The sequence below is a fragment of the Mirounga angustirostris genome, unplaced genomic scaffold (assembly GCF_029215605.1).
Source record: "Mirounga angustirostris isolate CCGP_5_RB_7025 unplaced genomic scaffold, mMirAng1.0.hap1 SCAF_1, whole genome shotgun sequence".
In the NCBI taxonomy this organism is placed as follows: Eukaryota; Metazoa; Chordata; class Mammalia; order Carnivora; family Phocidae; genus Mirounga; species Mirounga angustirostris.
The window spans coordinates 196,194,660-196,215,794 of NW_026991709.1; the positions used below are offsets into that span (position 1 = coordinate 196,194,660).

Consider the following 21,135-nt stretch of genomic DNA (forward strand, 5'->3'; position numbering starts at 1 on the left):
TGTAAGGACTGGTGGAAAAAAAAAAGCAATCTAAATACTTATTAATAAGAAAATGCACAAATCGGGGCACCTGGGTGGCTCAGTAAGTTAAGCAACTGCCTTCGGCTCAGGTCATGATCCCAGGGTCCTGGGATCGAGCCCCGCATCGGACTCCCTGCTCAGCAGGGAGCCTGCTTCTCCCTCTCCTGCTTCCCCTGCTTGTGCTCTCTCTCTCTCTGTCAAATAAATAAATAAAATCTTAAAAAAAATGCACAATTATATTATAGCCCTCTCATTCAATGGAATATTATACAACTTGAAATAAATGAACTAGAATATAACATAAATCAATATGGATAAACTTCAATGACATAATATTAAGTGAAAAAGAAAATTATAGAAAGATAAATACACGATAATAACCACTTATATAAAGTTTTAAAATACACAAAAGAACACCCAATGTTGTAAGGAAACATACATGCAATAAAAGAAGGAAAACATGCATGAGAATAATATGTAATTCAGAATAGTGTTACTGCTGGGGTAAGGAAATAAATGGGACTAAGAAGTTAAATATCTTCACTCTGGTTTGTTTTTTTAAGTATGAATATCTGAAGCAGGATTATGATATACTGAGATATACAAAGCTGGAAGGTCATAAGCATTTCTGTTATATTATTTTGAATACTTTTCTATATGTTTGAAATAAATAAACAAACAATAACCAACTACCACCCAAAATAATAAATAAAAGTTCTGACAGGTAGCCACCCCTAAAAGTCATTTTTTGGCATTAAAAATTAGTTTAAAAAAAATCAGTTCCAGGGGCACCTGGGTGGCTCAGTCAGTTGAGTATCTGACTTTTAGTTTTGGCTCGTCATGATCTCAGAGTCGTGGGATCGAGCCCCAAGTTGGGCTCCATGCTCAGTGTGGAGTCTGCTTCTCCCTCTCCCTCTGCTCCTCCCCTCTCCCCTGCTTTCTAAAATATATAATAAAAATAAAATCTTTAAAAAAATCAGTTCCAGTTCTTATGATGGAAACTTGGATAAGTGTAGGTTCATCACATCATTTCAGCTGGTGACCCAACCCTAAATGACCTTTATCAATTACTCAGGACACATGCTTGTGGCAATCTGATCTGCTGAGCTTCCACAGGCATGCTATGTTTCACAAACTGTATCACTTACTAAAATTCCCACAGTAGTTCTAACTGGATTGATATGTAATGATTTTTTTTAAGTAATAAGATCAACATTTGATGGACATAAACACACTGTGAAGGAAGAACATACTTGCTGATTAAACAGGACAGCAGGCCCTGCTCTGCCTGTGCTAGACAGTGTCAGGTTGGGAGTGGGGCGGGGGGGTAACTACTCTTGGGGAAGGACAATCACCTGCCAAGGTACTACCTCAAAGCCTCCTTTCCTCAAAAACAAAACAACTGGGGCCCAGGGGTACTGGTGTTAAGCAACTCTACAGACAAAAGGCCTAATCTCAGAAAAGAATCAGAAGGACTGAAGAGTTCAATACTCATACACATTCCTGAAGCACAATCCTGGCAACTTATGTTGGCTTCCCAGAGCATCTGAGACTGGTAATTAAACTCAGTAGTGTGCAAGGAGTGAAAAGTCCTCTCTGTTCTCACCTCTAGACACTGCCTTCAGAGGTCCCATACCTTCCACTATCATCAACAAAATGGGAAGAAATAAAGCTTCTGTCCTTTGGATTTGTACAAAGGCATCAAACACATGATCCTCAAATGAAAAATGGTTTCTTAACAGCATCTTATTATAAACATATAAATAACAGGCACTACAGGCTCCTGCACAGCTGTAACTGCCCCATTTTAACTCTTTTTCCCCTATTAAAGTATCACATCTGGACTAGTTTCTTCAATAGGCTATCTCTGGTTTAGACAAGAAGCATATATACATGCTGTATTGAATCCTAAGAATATTAATTACCCTCTTCTTTAGAGGGTTAAAGAAAGGAAGACTCCGTGTTTATTTTTAAGATTTTATTTATTTGAGAGGGAGAAAGAGAGCATGCGTGCCAAGAGCAGGGGGAGAGAGAATCAGACTCCCTGCTGAGCAGAGAGCCCGTCACAGGGCTCCTTCCCAGGACACTGGGATCATGACCTGAGCCACAGGCAGACGCTTAAGCAACTGAGCCACCCAGGCGCCCCCTTATTTATTTTTAAGTAGGCTCCATGCCCAATGTGGGGCTTGAACTCAAGAACCTGAGATCAAGAGACACATGCTCATACTCTACCGACTGAGCCAGCCAGGCACCCAGGAAAGGAAGACTCCAAGAGCACCTCTTATACCTCATATGTAGTCCATTTCTAACTCCTTGCTCTGTTTACATTTGGTTAAGCATCCTAGATAACAAATCTCACATCTTCAGTTACATATATGGAGGACTCCAAGTTTACTATAATCTGCTAAATGTGGCCCACAGTAGGCATTTGTTTTCCTGTGTAAGGCAGAGACAAATTCCTTCATTGCTTTGGAAAAGATACTCCTTGCCTGTAGATTTCCTGGGTCCTTACCAAGCCCTGGCAGCAGCTTCAAACACTTCAAAAGACTGTTATCGATATAACACATTAACACCAGTATAACGACTCTAGAGCCAGCTGACTCAAAATCCTGAAAAACGTATCAATAGCTGAGTCAATTATTTAATTTTGCTTCCCAAAAGGTGTCTCCTCTAGGCTTCCTCTAAACTTGACAGGAAATACAGTGATCCTTCCCTTATCTGCAGATGGTCTTCCTTCTGACACATGGTCAGGTCAGCAGTGCCTATGTCATTAACCTCACTGCCTCTCATCACACAGGCATTTTATCATCTCACATCATTACACAACAGGTGAGTACAATACAGTAAGGTATTTTGAGAGAAAGAGACCACATTCACATAATTTTTATTACAGTATATTGTGATAATTGTTCTATCATTTTTATTGTTAATCTCTTACTGTGCCTAATAAATTTAAACTTTATCATACATACATATGGATAAGAAAAAAACACAGTACATATAGAGTTTGGTACTATCTGCAGCTTCAGGCACCCACTGGGGCTCTTTGAACATAGCCGCCACAGGTAAAGGTAATCGATTTTTAAGGAAGATTTGAAAATAGCCACAGCATATTTAGGGAATTAAGAGGAACATTAGTGAAAGGAAAGGGGGGGGCGCCTGGGTGGCTCAGTCTTTAAGCGCCTGCCTTCGGCTCAGGTCATGGTCCCAGGGTCCTGGGATCGAGCCCCGCATCGGGCTCCCTGCTCGGCCAGGAGCCTGCTTCTCCCTCTCCCACTCCCTCTGCTTGTGTTCCCTCTCGCTGTGTCTCTCGCTGTCAAATAAATAAATAATCTTATAAAAAAAAAAAACCTTTAAAAAAAAAAGAAAGGAAAGGGATTATGATCTGTGGAGGACAAGCCAATAGTCTACCACCTAGTAACTAATCCTCCCACACCTGAGCCTTTTCCAGTGTCAGGGAAAGTCAATACTTTCATTATCTGCAGACTTAACAATCAGTTAAAACTCACTAAATGTACTACCAAATGCTTACACATAGAAAAGAGTTAAGAAGGAATAACCCCGGGGTGTCTGGGTGGCTCAGTCGGTTAAGCATCTGCCTTCAGCTCAGGTCATGATCCCAGGGTCCTGGGATCGAGCCCTGCATCAGGCTCCCTTTTTGGCCGGGAGTCTGCTTCTTCCTCTCCCTCTGGGCCCGCCCCCACTTGTGATCTCTCTCTGTCAAATAAATAAATTTTTTAAAAAAAGGAATAACCCCTTCTAAGCAAAACGATAAAGCAAATACTATGCTATTACTACATTCTAATTGCTGACCCTTGTGATTTTTGATAAACACACTGGGGGAAGAGGGGCGCGGAGACCATGGCTTTATAAACCAAGAGGTTCTTTTACAAAAATGCACATTCTCTGGGGGCGCCTGGGTGGCCCAGTAGGTTGAACATCTGAGTCTTGATTTTAGCTCAGGTCATGATTTCGGGGTCGTGAGGTCAACCCCCCCAACAGGATATGCACTCTTGTCCCACCCTCTCCCTCTGCTCCTCCCCACGTGTGCGCACACACATGCATGCACGCACACACGTGTTCCCTCGCTCTCAAATAAAAATTTTTAAAAATAATAAAAATTAAAATAAAATAAAATAAGGGCGCCTGGGTGGCTCAGTTGATTAAGCGACTGCCTTCGGCTCAGGTCATGATCCTGGAGTCCCAGGATCGAGTCCCGCATCGGGCTCCCTGCTCTGCAGGGAGTCTGCTCCTCCCTCTGACCCTCTCCCCTCTCATGTGCTCTCTGTCTCTCTCATTCTCTCTGTCTCAAATAAATAAATAAAATCTTTAAAAATAAAATAAAATAAAATAAAATAAAATAAAATAAAATAAAATAAAATAAAATGCACATTCTCTGTACCCTGACATAAAGAGGCTCTGAGATCTTGGATCAGTCTGTTCTATGAAGCTTCAAAGAATGAACAGAAGCGATGACTGAGAACCAGTACTTGGAAAGCTCAAACACTGTGTGAAACCAAAGCCATTACTTCAGGATACAGCCTCCTGGGGTGCTAGTCAACAAAGAATACTGAGTAGCAGTAGAGGTTCACTCAGCTCAGTATTTAGCATACTGTAAGTTCAAAACATGGCCTGGGGAAAAAATTTGCTGAAGAAATGTGATGATGGAGTAAAAAACAAGAAAGAGAGCCAGTTAAAAAGACAGAGGAAAGGCCAGACTTGAGAACCATTCAGGAGGTAAAATAAACAGCTAATGGAGTACTGTTCTTCAGGTCTTAATGAAAGAGTAAAAGACACAGGAGGCTTCTCTTCCAGGTATCCCTAACCAGTGCCTAGGGTGCTGCTGTCACCTCCTCCTCAGATATCAGCCCAGGCTAGAGACCAGATGTCATGCATATCCCAGCTTTTACTATCAGCAATGTTGAAGAGGCAGTAGGTATATCACAGAGTGGTGTCAGAGAAACCCAGGTTAAAGGCACCAGTTAACTAGAATAAATTATTTACCTTCTCCTCATCTGGGGTAATGACATCTACACATCAAGGTGCAGTAAGGGTTCACACAGCACATGACCCAGCAACATAGTAAGTACTTAATAATCTAGCACAATACAAACAAATCCTACATAGATGTGAAACTTATTTTACAGTGTCTCTTCTGAAAACACTAGTCTTTATTTTATTTTATTTATTTGAGAGAAAATGAGCAGGGGAAGGGCAGAGGGAGAAGCAGATTCCCGGCTGATCAGGGAGCAGTATGTGGGGCTCGATCCCAGGACCCTGAGACCATGACCCAAACTGACAGCAGCCGCTTAACTGACTGGGCCACTCAGGTGCCCCTGAAAACACTAGTCTTATTGCAGCTCCAGCCCATTTGAAAACCCCAGTAGGTGAGACTGCCCGGTATACAGCACTATGTTGGTTCTCATACAGACAACCCATGTTCCACTTAGGGAGAGCCTGTTTTTCTTTCCAATATGTGTGTAACATCTTCCACCATAATATGTGCTATTTGGTTTCTAAACAAATAAAACTGCTTTTGGAGAGCTCATCTCTTCAGACAGCAGCTGGGATACTGTACAGTTTTACCCAAAAGTTAAGTAAAAAATTGGCCCCAAGCCCAGAAAATAGGCATTTCTATCCAGACAAAACTGGATAAACCAAGTCTACAAACAATGAGTGAATAAAACAGTAGAGGAGAGAAGAACACGGAACAGTGAGAATAACCCACACCAAAAGGCCCACTCACTGAAGAAGGGAACCAAACAGGGCTCTGGAATGTATTAGTTCAGATCTGCAGCCATCAGGTGAGGCAAAAGTTACCAAGTGTAAGACACTGAAGTTACTAGATGAAAAATATCCAGGACAGAGATATTCTCCCTTTAAGCTAGAAATAAGATTTATGTAAGTAGTAAGAACCAAATGTTCTACCCACATGAAGATTCAAGATTCTTTATGAGAAGCTAGATAGCTTGAGAGACAACCTGGGAAAGGAAGACTATCAGCTGATACAAAATTTAAACATATTAAATGTGAAAGAATAACAGTTTCAACTTCAATAGGCTATTTTATTGATGCTGCTACTGTTTCACAGATATGATTTCTCATAAGTAATGCATTGATTTTATACCTCACAAAGGCATTCTTTGCTACTTTCACTTATGGAATAACAGTATGAGAAGTGAGTCTTCAACGGAGAAAAACTAGCCAAAATGCCCTTGACGTGGAGTTGTAAGACACTGCCATAGCACATGGTTTTGATTTAATTTTAATCTTAAAAAAAAAAAAAAAAAAATCAAGACTTCCTCTAAGCATCTCTAAAATGTTTTTAAAAACATTTAATCTGAAATACCCACTCTAGTGTCAATAGATGAAAAACAAGTCTAGCAGGGGACATCTGACAGATGAGACCAGGTCACAGGTCTCTCTGATGGAGGAATTTGGGCTGAGAGCACTGGTTGGGTCAATCGGGTAAATTCCAACTTGTCCTAACCAGAGCTTGCAAGACAGACCTGGTAAGGTTCATGAACAAATAAATCTACCAATATTTAAAACAGATGGCTCTGTCAAACAGGCTTCTAACCTTTAGAGGAAGAGTCTGAGAACACAGAGAGCAAATTTCAGGGGAAGAGTTTCAAGACCATTTTTACAATATAATTTTGTATAAAAAGCACCAAAAAAGCTTATTAATATTTAAATCCCCATTTAAAAAATAACACTCATGCAAGTACTTATATATGCACAGGAAACACACACACACACACACACACACGAAAGAAATGCACCAGAAGTTTAACCGTTTTTATCTTTGGATGGTAGTTTTATCAAAAAAGTTTTCTTTGTTATTCTTTTGTCCTATAATAGATATGACTTTGTAACTGTAAAATCAGGAAACAAACTGAGGGTTGCTGGAGTGGAGGGGGGTGGGAGGGATGGGATGGCTGGGTGAGGGACACTGGGGAGGGTATGTGCTATGGTGAGTGCTGTGAATTGTGTAAGACTGATGAATCACAGACCTATACCCCTAAAACAAGTAATACATTATATGTTAATAAAAAATAAATAAAAATAAAAAACAAAACAAATAAAATATATATAACTGTAAAATCAACATTTCGTCTTTATATGTGTATTCTCTCTCTGTAAAGCGAAGCAATCAGCGAACAGATCCTCCCTGGTCTCACCCCCATCCTTAGTAGCATCATATTTTTCAGGCTGTGACTGTCCCTATTCATGTCCACATCCAGTGACCACACTCTCACATTGCCAACAAAAATTCACTGGGTACCTACTACAGGGGCCTCATCTTAGCTAGGGCTCCCATGAAAGCCTAAAGCAAAAGACATCAATAAAGTCAGCCTTGAACAGCCTTTCCAACTGCCCACATAAATACACTATAGATAGTTTCATGGATGTATTCCTGTAGATATATACACCGAATTCCAAAAAGTTATAGTATTCAGAAATTAAACCCTCATGTGTTTTGCTGCTTGGACCAGTCCAGTAATCTTATGAAGATTCCAGCTTACAGGCTTCCTTATTCATCCTCTTCCTTGTCATTTCCAACAAATCTTTTTACATCAACAATTCTCTATGGCTCCCCATTACTATTATTCTCCCTCTTCTCCTTCCTTCTCCTTCTCTTCCTTCTCCTTCTCTTTTGGTAGAATACTTACCAACTCATCACTACACCACCTAAACAATTTCTCTTCTGCCAATGGTCAAGAATTCTTTAAATGTATAGATTTTGTCATATTAACTGTAACAACACTGCCTGCATACACTGCCTGTGGGTACTCATTCACTGAGTAAAATGGTGAGTAGAAATTACCTCACTATTTAAGTCATTATTTCTTGCTCTTTTTTCTTCCTTTTGCAAAGAATAGCTCAATTTAAGGTAAAATGTTAGATGTAATTCCATTACATAATTAGAGTAGCTTTTTATTGGGAGTGCAAAAAAGGAATCAGTGTTGGTGGGCCTACTGTCAATCTAGTTAAGGACAAAGTTAAGATTATATTTATTAAGTGACTAATGAATAATAGAGACCCCAAATGCACCAGAGTTCAGAGAAGGAAGCAACAGCATCTGAGGTTTAAATGCTGTTGGAAGGCTTTCTGGAGGAGGAAGACCTTGAAACAACCCCGAAGCACAGCAGAATTAGACAAGTGAGGAAGGAAGGAAAGGACATTCTCTGCACAGGAATCATAGCTTGGATCTGAGGAACGCTGAAAAGCTAGAAAGTGTCAGGTTTTCTGGAAAGGGAGATAAAACAATTCATCACTGAATACTGATTAAACGTCTACTATAGGGGAGCCTGGGTGGCTCAGTCGTTAAGTGTCTGCCTTTGGCTTAGGTCATGATCACAGGGTCCTGGGATGGAGCCCCACACTGGGCTCCCTGCTCGGCGGGAAGCCTGCTTCTCCCTCTCCCACTCCTCCTGTTTGTGTTCCCACTTTCACTGTCTCTCTCAGTGTCAAATAAATAAATAAAATCTTAAAAAAAAGAAAAGAAAAAGAAAAACATCTACTATTGACCAGTACTGATAAGCACTGAAGACACACAGAGAATCCTGGTCACAGAGTGATGACGAGAGCCCTCCAGGGATCATCCCATCAATTGACACAGATATGTAAGCATATACTGTGAGCAATCTGGCAAGTACAACACATGACTAAGGTTCAACTGATGAATGGATTAACAAAATGTAGCATATCCACAGAATGGAATATTACTCAGCACTGAGAGGGAATGAAGTACTGACACATGCTACAACATGGATGAACCTTGAAAACATCATGCTAAGTGAAACAAGCCAGTCACAGAAGGCCACATACTGTCTGATTCCATTCATCTGATATGCCCAGAATAGGTAAATCCATAGAAACAAAAAGTAGATTAGTGGTTACCAGGAGATAGGGGTAAGGGAGTGTAGGGAGTGATGACTTAATAAATATGGGGTTTTTTTTGTAGCAACGAAATGCCCTGGAATTAGATAGTGGTAATGGTTGTATAACCTTGTGAATGTACTAAAAGCCTCTGAATTAAAGACTTAAAAATGGTGAAATTTATGATATGTGAATTATATTTCAGAAGACTGAAGAGGGGGGCGCCTGGATGGCTCAGTCAGTTAAGCATCTAACTCTTGGTTTCTTTCAGCTCAGTCATGATCTCAGGGTTGTGAGATCGAGTCCCTCATCAGGCTCTGCACTGGGTGTGGAGCCTGCTTAAGATTCTCTCTCCCTCTCTTCCTCTGCCCCTTCCCCTCACACTGTGTGCACGTACTCTATCCCTCTCTCAAAAAAAAAAAAAAAGGAAGGACGGACGGACGGACGGATAGACAAACTAAGGTTCTACAGGACAGAGAAAGAAATAATTTTACCTGGAAAGGCTGGGCAAGGCTTTCCAGAACAGACAACAGATATGAATGTTAAAGGACAGAGCCTGCGTGGCTCAGTCAGTTAAATGTCTGCCTTCCGCTTGGGTCATGATCCCAGGACCCTGGGATTAAGTCCCACATCAGGCTCCTTGCGGGAGTCTGCTTCTCCCTCTGCCTGCCGCTCCCCCTGCTTGTGCATGCACACTCTCTCTCTAACAAACAAACACACAAAAAATAAATCTTAAAAAAAGAAAAAAATTAAAGAGCTTTAAGAAGAGAAGGATGAAGTCATTCATGGAGAGGGAATGACACATGCAGAAATTCAGTTCCATGGGACTACAGGTTGGGGAGTAAATGGGGAGATTGCAAGAGATGAGAAGTAGACAGGCCAGATCCTGATCCAACAGTGTCCTGAAGACCTTGCTAAGGAGTCTGAACTTTGTCCTATACAAGGATTGGCAAATATGTGGCACTTGGCAACACCTTCCTATCTCTATCTCTGGCAGACATAACCATTATACTATTGAGCCCTTCTCTGCTGAGCTCAGAAGTGGACTCAATATCTATCTCCATGCAATCCTCCCCATAGTCTTTTTGCCCCTAAAGAGAGCCACCGAAGGTAAGTGGCATCATCTAAATTCCCAGAAAGAATGCTCTGGGAATGCCTGGGTGCCTCAGTCAGTTAGGTTATCTGACTCTTGATTTCAGCTCAGGTCATGATCTCAGGGTTGTGAGATCAAGCCCCAAGTCAGACTCCATGTGGAGCCTGCCTAAGATTCTCTCTCCTCTCTGCCCTTATCCCCCCACCCTCTGCTTGCACACGTGTGCTCTCTCTCCCTAAAAAAATAAATAAGTAAAAAAGAAAAGAAAAAGAACACTCTGGTGGCAGCGTGGAGGCAAGGAGATTAGGTAGGAAGCTCTGTAGCACTGGGCAAAAGGTGGTGAGACCCTGAACCACAGTAGGGGCAATGAGAAAGGAGAAAAGTGGAAACATTAGAGACTGAGGAGACAAAACCAGTAAGGCTTCAGTAGCTAACCGGAGCCCCATGAGGGCAGCCTTGCTCACCACTATCTCCCCAGCATCTAACACAGTCCTTGGTATATAGGAAGGGCTCCATAAATATTAATGAAATTGTTAAATGTTTTATTGACATTCTCTCATAATATCTTCACAATACCACAAGGAAAGTAATGTTATCCCCATTCCACGAAGAAGAAATCTAAGGTTTAGAGAGGTTAAGTGATCCGTCCCAATTATACCCAGCTAGAGAGTAGTAGAATTTGATATTAACTTAGACTTCTAACTCCAAGCTCTTCTGTAGCCCAGGTTTCCTGCTTGAACAATGGTGTAGGTAATAGTGTTGTTAAACAGTAAAATGCCAGAAACAGCTGGAAAATGAATTGGGATCAGAGATACAGATTTGGGTGTTCCTACCACACTCAGGTAGTTGAAGCCCCAAATATGCAGGAGACTCAGGGAGTATGTGTAGAGGGGGAAGGGTAGCCAAGAACAGGCCAAATCACCAGGGAGTGGAGAATAGTAGTCTGCAGAGCAAGTCGGAGAGGCAGAGGAAGAACCAGCCAGGGGAGTATGCTATTCAGGAAAGACATCAGTAAGATAGGCATAATCAAGAGTCAAATGCTACAGAAATTTCACATATGGAGGGGTCACTGGAACCACAAAGACATTTAGAGAAGGAATTCTAAAAGGAGTTGAAGGCTGCCTGGTTTTTGTTTCCTAAACCTGGTATTTTTCAGGGCATCAGAATCTGTTGAGCTTATTAAAAATACATAGTTCCCCAGTTCCCACCAATAGCGATCTTGTATAAGTGACTCAGTCTGGTTAAGCCTCCGTTTTCTCATCTCTAAACTGCAAATAATAGCACTGATCTCATAGTTATTCTGAAGACTTTACACAGTTTAAAGAAGTCCCACAGGTGCTTATGACACTATTTGAAAACTGGCTTTTAGAAATCCCAGCTACAGGGACCACAGAAGGATTTTTAAGTGGAGATAGATGGGTGAAAGACAATCCTTTCAGAACTGCAAAGATGAGAGAATGGAGAAAGGAAAATCAGCTGTCACAATCCAGGACTAGACCTGAAGGGCTTGGGTTAAGGGAAAGGCAAAGAAACCAGAAAGAATGGAGGAGGGGTAAGGCACTACCAAGGAAAACTCAACAGAATTTTCTGCATGGGAAGGAAAGGGAGGAATTAAATAGGACTCTGAGGCTTAAAGTCTGGATGACTGCAAGAGCAATGGCATCTCTTCACCAAAATCAGGAAGAACAGAAGAATAGCTGGTTTGGGAAGGAAAAAATAAATTCACACAAGGTATCTGATAAGGGATGAGTGAAAAATAAACATCAAAGAGCTAACTGGCAGTGAATGTGTTTTGGACAGGAAAGCAGTAAATCAATTAAGAATATGGGCTCTGAAAAAAAAGAGTATGGGCTCTGAGATGAGATGGCCTGGGTCAGAGTCCCAGCATTGCCACTTTCTAGCTAAAGGACACTGAAGAAGTTACTTAATTTCTCTAAACCTAGCTTTCATTTATAAAATGAGAATAATAAAGTGCATATCTCATGTAAGATTTTTTAAATTAAGTGAAAAAATAATTAGTGCACTGCCTAGCACATAGTAAGTTAGCTTTCAATAATTGTTGATTACCTTTAGCTACTCCATAATGACAACAGTGGTACCAGAGACACTTTGGAGAAGCTAAGTCATATTATCCAAGAGTCAGAAAAATCTCCCAACTCTGAGACAGGACAGGAAAGCAGAGGATTCTTTGAATTTTTGGAATCAAGGAATTAGTACTAAATTAGTACCATTTATACCATTTCACAAGCTAGGCCTTCTTCATTCTTGACTGTAACTATCACATCCTTTGAACACCCGGGTTTAAAAACATTTTTTTTTTTAAGATTTTATTTATTTATTTGACATACACTGAGAGAGAGAGCACAAGTAGGCAGAGCAGCAGGCAGGGGGAGAGGGAGAAGCAGACTCTCTGCTGAGCAGGGAGCCCGATGTGGGGCTCGATCCCAGGACTCTGGGATCATGACCTGAGCCGAAGGCAGTCGCTTAACCAACTGAACCACCCAGGCGCCCTAAAAACATTTCTGTAAATGTTCTTACCTTGAAGCAAAGTCCACTTTAGTTCACTTATTCAATCAGTATTTATTGCAAAACTATCAGCACAACGAATTGTGATAGACACTGTATGATGCAAAATTACACACAATGTAAATGTGGTACCTGTATTAAAGGGGATTACAAATTAGAAGGTAAGAAAAAAAAAGGAAAAAAAAAACTTATGCAAATATATGAAAATAGGTATTCTGTGAAATGTCACTGATATGCTGCCAGTCATGAGAGTCAAAAGACGGAGGACTCACTTCCAGTGTGGATGAAGCTGTCACCTGAACTAAGCCTACAAAGATGGTCATAATTTCAATGGCCAGAACACAGGTTCAGGGGAAACAACATGAATATGACCAAAGGACAAAATGTGAATACAGATGTAAAGCTGAAAAGGGCCAACAATGTGTTCCAGGAAGAGCCAGGAATCAAGATCACCTGAAGATCTAGCCACGAGGTAACCAGCCCTATGTTGAGGACAAAGGAGAGGGAAGAGCCAGAGTAAAGCCTGGATTTCCCAGCAGAGGCCAGGTGGGGGAAGCCAGAAACTTGTTTGGGGAGAATGGTGGCTATGGTTCCATCTATGCTGAGGACATTTCTAAAACCACTTTCTCACAGCTGATAGGCCTTTAAAGCTGCCTAGGACTTCAGACTCTAATTCAGCCCTTCTGTCCTTCTGACCAAGACCAAGAGAGGTGACTGAATTGCTCAAGCCATGAAAGTGGCTGAGATGGAGTTGCAGCCCTGGTGTGCAGACTCAATTCAGTACACTTTACACTCGTCCCCTTGGTCAGACAGAAATGTCCAAAAGTCAAGATGAAATGTAGGTTTGTTGCTTTGTGAAGAAACCACAGTTATAGAACTGAGTCACCTGGACAGCCTGAAGTGGTGGGAGTGAAAGTGCTAGGTCTCTGAGGGCCAGGCTAAGAGGGAATAGAAGAGGAAAACAACAAACTTGGGTTACATCCATATCCAGAGGGACAAGGAAGGGCTTTTACAAAGGCACATCTGAGAGTTAGGCAGCGAATCAAGACAGTGTAGAATCCTAGAAGCCAAGGTCAGTATTTCCTCTTCAGCTAAAACATACATGCTCAAAAAATAATCTGCTGAATGAATGAATGGGTGAATAAAGACAGAGTGAGACAAAAAATGTTTGTGCCCCACGTAGGTAAAGCACTGTGCTAAGCACTTTATGTGGGAGTATATGAGATAATCTCACAACAATCCTATGAGACGGAATTATGATTATCCTCACTACCATTCAAGAGGAGAAAACAAGCTTATAAATTGCCCAAGTTAAACAGCAGGTATCAGAGCCAGAATTAAAAATCAAGTCCTGGGGCACCTGGGTGGCCCAGTCAGTTAAGTGTCTGAGTTTGGTTCAGGTCATGATCCGGGAGCCCAGGGATGGAGCCCTAAGTTGGGCTCATCGCATCGGGCTCAGTGGGGAGTCTGCTTCTCCCTCTTCCTCTGCCCCACCCCCCACTTGTGCTTTCTCTCCTCTCGCTCTCGCTCTCTGGTAAATAAAATCTTTAAAAAATTTTTTAAAAATCAAGTCCTCACTATTCAGGAAATACTGTTAATTTTTATTAGGGTGGAAAATGGCAAGGTAATGATGTTTAAAAAATAGAATGTTCTTGGGGCACCTGGAGGGCTCAGTCGATTAAGTGTCTGCCTTCGGCTCAGGTCATGATCTCAGGGTCCTGGGATGGAGCCCCGCATCAGGCTCCCTGCTCAGCAAGGAGTCTGCTTCTCCCTCTCACTCTGCCCCTCCACCCTGCTCATGCGTGTGTGCTCTCTTTCTATCAAATAAATAAATTCTTTAAAAAAATAGGATGTTCTTATTAGTAAGAGATATATACTCAGTGCAATGTCTGAGATTTAGCTTTGAAATATGCCAACAACCACCAAAAAGTGGGGAGGACAACTGAAAGAAAAAATTGGGGAAATGTTGATAATTGTCAAAACGGGGTGATGGGTACATGGCGTTCATATACTACACTCCCTGTTGTTGTATATGTTTGAAATTTTCCATAATAAAAAGTCCACTCATGCGTGGCTTCCTTCCCTGCAAAGATGGTGGGGAGTAGGGAGTTGGTCAAAACAAGGGAGAGCAAACATCAAGAAAAAAAAAACTGCTGTCCCGGCAATAAGGAATTCACCTCAGAGATAGTGTGCAGGAGAAATGTAAGACCAGAAGCCAGACCACAAAGCATTAAGAGACATAGATAAAACAGGTGGTAAGGAAATGGCAGTAAAATTGCATTTTAGATAAAAAACAGGGATAGGAAGGAGAAGGCTAGGGTGGCATGAGAGGCCCAGAGCTAAGTAAAGTTACTATGGTTCTACCTTGCATATAGATAAAAATCAAAAGAGGAGGGGAGGTTAGGAAGATGCCAGAAAGGAGACACTGATTAATTGACTAATTAATTAATTAATTAATACATCTAAAATAAACACATGAAAAGATGCTCATCCTCCTGAATAAGAAAATGTTATCTAGGCTTCAAAAAAATTAGTTCAAAATTAGGCTTCAGATTGGTAAAGATTAAAAATATTTGATAATGTTCAGTGCTAAAGGAGAACTACACAATCTTTTCAGTTATTTGGTAATATCTAGAAAAATTTTAAACATGCATTTCCTTTGACACAGAAAATCCACTTGTAGGATTTTATCCTAATAAGTATACAAAGTAGGGCGCCTGGGTGGCTCAGTTGGTTAAGCGACTGCCTTCGGCTCAGGTCATGATCCTGGAGTCCCGGGATCGAGTCCCGCATTGGGCTCCCTGCTCAGCGGGGAGTCTGCTTCTCCCTCTGACCCTCCCCCCTCTCATGCTCTCTCTATCTCATTCTCTCTCTCAAATAAATAAATAAAATCTTAAAAAAAAAAAGGTATACAAAGTACAGAAAGATGTATACAATGTATACAAAGAAGTACACAAAGATACACATATACAAGGATGCTTGTTAGCTGCAAAGACAAAAACAAATGTCTATCACCAGGGGACTAGAAAAATTGATACAAATAATTAATATAATACTATGTAACTATTAAAATATATTATAGATCTGGGTATTAGACATGGGAAAATGCCCAAGATAAAAGCATTAAATGAAAAAGTTATAGAAGAGTAGATATATTGTAATCCCACTTCTGTAAAAAGCAATTACTTTATATCTTTTTCTCACACATACACATGCACCCATACACACATTAGCATACCCAGTAGAAAAAAATATGGATAAATATAGACCGAATTCTTTTTTTTTTTTTAAGATTTATTTATTTATTTGAAAAAAAGAGAGTGCACCTGCACACCCGCTCAGGGGACAGGCAGAGGGAGAGGAAGAGGGAGTCTCAAGCAGACTCTGCACCCCACACAGGGCTCTATCTTATCACCCCAAGATCAACACCCCAGCCGAAATAGACTGAAATCTTAATGGTGATTAACACTGGGACATGGATTATGGGTTCCTTTCCTTATTTAAAAATGCCTGAATTTTATTATGCTCATATATTACTGGTAAAATCATGGGGGAAAATGTTAAAAAGTCAAGGACTTTCCAAAAGCAAGAGATTCTGAACTATGAAAGTGTCATGATAGAGAGGCGCCTGGATGGTGTAGTCAGTTAAGCCTCTGACTCTTGGTTCCAATTCAGCTCAGGTCATGACCTCGGGATCGTGGGATCAGCACAGAGTCTTCCTGGGATTCTCTCTCCCTCTCCCTCTGCCCCTCCTGCTCATTCTCTCTCTCTCTCTCAAATAAATAAATAAATCTTATTAAAAAAAAAAGAAAAAAAAGTGTCATGATAGAAAGGTAAGGGGAGGGGCACCTGGGTGGCTCAGTCATTAAGCGTCTGCCTTCGGCTCAGGTCATGATCCCAGGGTCCTGGGATCAAGCCCCGCACCGGCTCCCTGCTCCGCGGGAAGCCTGCTTCTCCCTCTCCTACTCCCCTGCTTGTGTTCCCTCTCTCGCCGTGTCTCTCTCTTGTCAAATAAATAAATAAAATCTTAAAAAAAAGAAAGGTAACGGGAAAAAATAGGGAGCAGGAGCCTTAAAGTAAGGTCATGGTCAAGAATGAGGAAGATAGAGGGCAGGTCTAGGGCCTATGGAAAAAATGAACCTTGGGGCACCTGGCCGGCTCAGCTGCTGGAGCTACAACTCTTAATCTCGGGGTTATGGGTTTGAGCCCCATGTTGGGTACAGGGATTACTTTAAAAATTAAAAAAGAAAAAATGAGCCTTGGGAAACATGCAAGCAGTTGGTGAAAGAAATGGGATCCTGAGAAGGCAGCACAGGAGCACCATGAGGAGCAGACAGAGCTCAACTCAAGTGAGGCAGTGGCAACTGCTGTCAATAAGACATCCCATTTTCCCGACTTCCCAGAAACACTGAGCAGCCTAGGGTTAGCAAAAGAAGCCAGAAGAGAAAGTTTAGGGATGGCAACTGGCAGAGCAGACAAAGTCAGGCAGGTAAATGGTTCTCAGACCCAGGTAAGGCAGCACTGAAACTGTGGGCCATGGCAAACCGGCATCCAAGCTAAGAGGGAGGTGGGTGAAACAGTGGGGAAGAGAAAGGTGGAGAGATGGTGTGGGGGAGACACTGGAACTAGAAAGCACAATGAAGGCAAAGAGCCTGAGCTCAAGTTAGAATCACCCCTAAAGAATTCTTTCCCAAACTTCTTTTTTTTGGTCCAATTTCTATACATCATCACATCAGGAGGAAGATCACTACTAGTGTCAAATATTGCAAAAACCACCTGGTTCTGGGTTTTTCTCTTGAGCACTAAGTGATCTGTTAGGAGGGTGGGGCTCCCTCTAGGTTCCTCCCCCATCCAGCCCTTTAGAATTTCTGGGCTACTGTTAACAGAGCAGATGCTCTACTCCCCGTGTGGAACTGCCTTCTTTGTGTGTACCTTTTACTGGCCTGAAGCCTAAAATAAGGAGTAACTATCCCCCCAAACTGAAGACCTCACAGTATCCTATGAGGACATAAAAGGGGTCCTAAACTTAGGATCAGAAAACTTGGCATCAAGTCCTAATTTCTTCTTACTGGCTTTGTGCACTTGAAAGCAAGCCACTTCACCTCTTTGTGTTTGCTTCCTCATCTGTAAAATGGAGCAACTTGCATCACAGGGTTGTTGGGAGGGTAAAGTAAAGGAAATGTATACGAAAGTGTTTTATGAACTATAATATGATAGGTGTGCAAGGTATACTTATCATAAAGCAAACATTTTAGCGTTGGTGGTGTAGCGTTAGCATAGCTGCCTTCCATAAAGCAAACATTTTCATTTCCGCCCATGTACAACTTTCATCAATGGTCTTATAAGACCATAAGTGGGCACTAGTACCGCCAATGTACCTATGCCGGCTGAAATGATCCTTGTTCTTTTTGCTTCTAACCTGTATTAAAACAATTTCCTCCTCGGGGGGAAATCGGAGGGGGAGACAAACCATGAGAGACGATGGACTCTGAAAAACAAACTGAGGGTTCTAGAGGGGAAGGGGGTGGGAGGATGGGTTAGCCTGGTGATGGGTATTAAAGAGGGCACGTTCTGCATGGAGCACTGGGTGTTATCAAAACATCAAAAACTAATGATGTAATGTATGGTGATTAACATAACAATAAAAAGTAAAAAAAAATTCCTTCTCAAAAACTCAACATTGCTCACAAAATATCTTCAACTTCACAGTTGCTTGCCATATTTAATGTCTTATACTTTCAATTTTCCTTATCTCATATCAATTTTTATCTTTAATCTAACTACAGTTACTTTTCATGTTTTCCTTTTCTGCCGTCTACTATGTTTGTCACCTGCATGAAAGAACAACTGCATTATGTAGGTTTTAATAAGGTTCCTCACACCTGGCCTTCAGTGGGATTCCTATGTGGTCTGATCAACCATGAGAATTAAATCAAAGTAATTTAGATAGTATGCTCTCAAGTTATTTTACCACAAAGAGCCAAGAGGGTGACTTAATGAATCGGCACAATTCCTTAATTTCTAGTTTAGTAATTCAGAACAGCCTCATAACGAAGAATTAATTCATCAGTTTCAGTGTTAGTACAGTATTAGGCTAAGCAAAGAACTAGTACAGATAATTTCATAGTCACTGAGTTCAAATTCCTGAATAAAATTTGGGCAAATAATCTTGTATCCTGAAAATGGTGATATTGAGCTCAACTCCCAAAGGTCCATCACCAGTAAGTCACAACACCTGGTGTTAAATCCATTACCCACTCCCAGGCTGGCCACTAGTTGTCTGGAGACCTTGTGACCCAAACTGACTAGTCATTCTTCTTCACACATGAGGACAAAGTGCTCACAGCAGTAAATGGCCAAAGTAAGAGCTAGATAATACCAATGAAAAACTTGTATTTCTTCCAAAGCGAACTTTTGCAAGACCCACAGAAAGCAAGTAATAGCCCCCCAGCCTGAAACCATGAACATACGGAATTAAGCAACACATTTTCAAGCAAAATACTGCTTTTACCAACCTGGAAGTACAAAGGCAGAAGCACTGTTTCAGCCAGGACCAGAGGCAGCCATAAAATCAGAACTCTCATCACACCACCAACTCCACAAGGAATGACTTCCTGTCACTTCATATCAGAGATCATTCATTTGTTCATCAACAAACATTTACTAAGTAGCTACTCTGTGCCAGAGATGATTAGGTATTAGGATATAAGAATAAACAAGACAAGGTTCTGCTCTCAAGTAGGTCACAACCTAGCATGGAAAACACACAAATATATCAAAAGTTAAGAGTACAATGAAATTATGGAAGATGCTTGGACAGATTGCAATGGCCACACAAAAGAGAGGCATTCAGCTTAATCTAGAAAGAATCAAAGAATCTTTTAAGAGATGGTGGTGTCTTAATTCCTAGTAAATGCAAGCTTAGGAGTCAGAAAATCACTAGAATGGGGAGGAAAATTAGCAGAAGGAATAGCCTGAGCATGCTGGGACCCTCAAGGAGTTCCCTATAACTAGAGCCTCAAGTGCCAGAGGAATTGTGGTAGAGGAGGGACTAGAAAGGCAGACACAGAAGAGGCTGGGTCATAAAGGTCCTTGTGAGATGTTGAAATAGAGATATACCAGGATCTAGATGGTCACTGTATTTTAAGGTCAAAAGAATATTATTTACTTTTTTTTATTTTTATTTATTTATTTTTTTAAGATTTTATTTATTTATTTGACAGAGAGAGAGATAGCTAGAGCAGGAACACAAGCAGGGGGAGTGGGAGAGGGAGAGGCAGGCTTCCTGCCGAGCAGGGAGCCCGATGCGGGACTCGATCCCAGGACCCCAGGATCATGACCTGAGCCGAAGGCAGACGCTTAACGACTGAGCCACCCAGGCGCCCCGAATATTATTTACTTTTAACTGGAGTTAAAGACCAGCTGGAATGGAGAGGAGATCTGACTAAAACTGGAAGAGATTTAGGGCCAGTTATTTCTAATCACTTCTTTCTGGTTCATACTTATTTTTCTCTTGACTTTTTTTCCACTCACAGGGAAAAAGTGAAACTGAACAATTCTGTAACAAAGGCTGTGAACCTTCTGTTCATCAAAAACATTTCTGAACAGAGTGCTATATTCTATCAAAATAGCCCAAATTAGAGAGAGATGACAAATCTCTCCAGCATCTGGAGTCTTCCTAGCAAAAAGACAAAACCAGGTCTCTGATAAGACTAAAGCTAGAGAAACATCCCGACCATTGCCTGCACAGAACATCATGCTGCCTGGCATACTCTAGCACTCTGTCAATGGGAATGCTTACAGTTCTCAAAACAAGGACATGCCAAACAGTTACCTCCTGGCTTCTCCATAGAAACTGCCAGGAAAAAACCTACCAGTGCCAGAAATGACCTTGGACTTTATAGTGTGGACTCCTGCCCACCAGTACTAGATAAAGACTACCTCGACAATTCTCTCACCTGTCCAGAGTGCAAACAGGTGGAGAGAGCAGGCTGCCTTCCTCACCAAAGAAACTGAGCCCCTCTCATCCATGCACAGCACCCAGCTATACTCCTACTCCTACTGAGTAGCGCCCCCATTACTACTTCTAACTACACTAACAACTACTAACAGCAACATACTACTACTAATAGCAAGCACTGACTACCCACAAAGCACTACACCTCATCTCCAGTCCTCAATACAATCTGCAGAGAAGGTTATATTAACCCCATTTTACAGATGAAAAAAATAAATAAAATAAAAAACAAGGCTCAGAGAGGTTAACAGCTTGCCCAGATCAAAAAGCAAGCAAAAGATAGAGGTGGGGTGACTCGAAAGTCATGCCCTTCCTATTGTACTAGGCATCTCAGAATTTTCCTAAAGAAAGCAAATATTCTAAGCCTTCTTTTCAAGAGTTTCTGAAGTCGATCCATTTGACTAAGAGGTAATCAAAAACATTTCTTTCAGCAATCACGGTTTTCAAAACAACATATGTAAACTAGTTTTTATTTTCTTTGATCAAGTGAATATTTTAGATAGAAAATGAAAGGTATTTCAAAGAATTTATTGTGTGAATGCCTTGATTTTAAATTTCTTCATTTATTTTTGGCCAAAATATAAACACAGAGAGC

At 41.2% G+C, this 21,135-nt stretch overlaps 1 protein-coding gene across 3 annotated transcripts in view; it reads right to left on the reverse strand.

Moving 5' to 3' along the window:
- Nucleotides 1–21,135, reverse strand: part of RAD54L2 (RAD54 like 2) — a 113,785-nt gene that overhangs the window by 89,888 nt on the left and 2,762 nt on the right. The window lies entirely within an intron of this gene.